Source organism: Epinephelus moara, chromosome 7 (genome assembly GCF_006386435.1).
Source record: "Epinephelus moara isolate mb chromosome 7, YSFRI_EMoa_1.0, whole genome shotgun sequence".
Classification (NCBI taxonomy): Eukaryota; Metazoa; Chordata; class Actinopteri; order Perciformes; family Serranidae; genus Epinephelus; species Epinephelus moara.
Genome location: NC_065512.1, coordinates 17,189,693 through 17,190,412, shown reverse-complemented (window position 1 = coordinate 17,190,412; position 720 = coordinate 17,189,693).

Below are 720 nucleotides of genomic sequence, written 5' to 3'. Positions count from 1 at the left end.
TCACTGACTAATTAGCTCAGTGAGATAGAAATTGATTCTTAGTCTCAGAGGTTGTGAGTTCAAGCCTCAGCTGATGCAAAAGGCAGATTGTGTTGCTAAATTCCTAAATGTCTTCCAATTTTTCTGCTTGTTGCTCAGAATTGCCTAAAAATGCCCGGACCCGACCCATCGCTGTGCAGCAGCTATAATTACTCTTTGTTTTCATTTTGCACTACATTTTGCTTTTTTTCAATTAGAAAGGCCTGAAGTTCAGAAAGCTGTTGTAATGTTAAGTACCAATTTGCTGTATAATGTTTGTTGGTCTTAACACTGGCGCCCAAAAGGGGGGGCAGGGGGTGCTATGGCCCCTCTGATATAATCCCTAGCCCCCCTCCACTGGCTCCCTCTGGTGAAAAAATAATTAGAGGATGATATTACTGTCTCTAAGAGGCTGCATACTTATTATTTAAGCTAGCGCAAAGGTAATGGGGTCTTGCCATGTCAGCGTAGCTTCCCGAGAAGGGGGCTATGTAAGGCTCCTAAGCTAAATTTTAGCGAGGGCTGGTATGGCCATTTTCAAAGGGGCCCCTTCAACACGTTCTCACTCCGACCTCGTCACATATTGATATTTTGGTAATGGACTTTCCACGTCCATATGCGACGCCCAAGGTACCCTGGTTACGTTGGTTGTTGACATTCTGGGACACCGTGTCAAGTCCTGCCTGTTACATGCATTGTCTT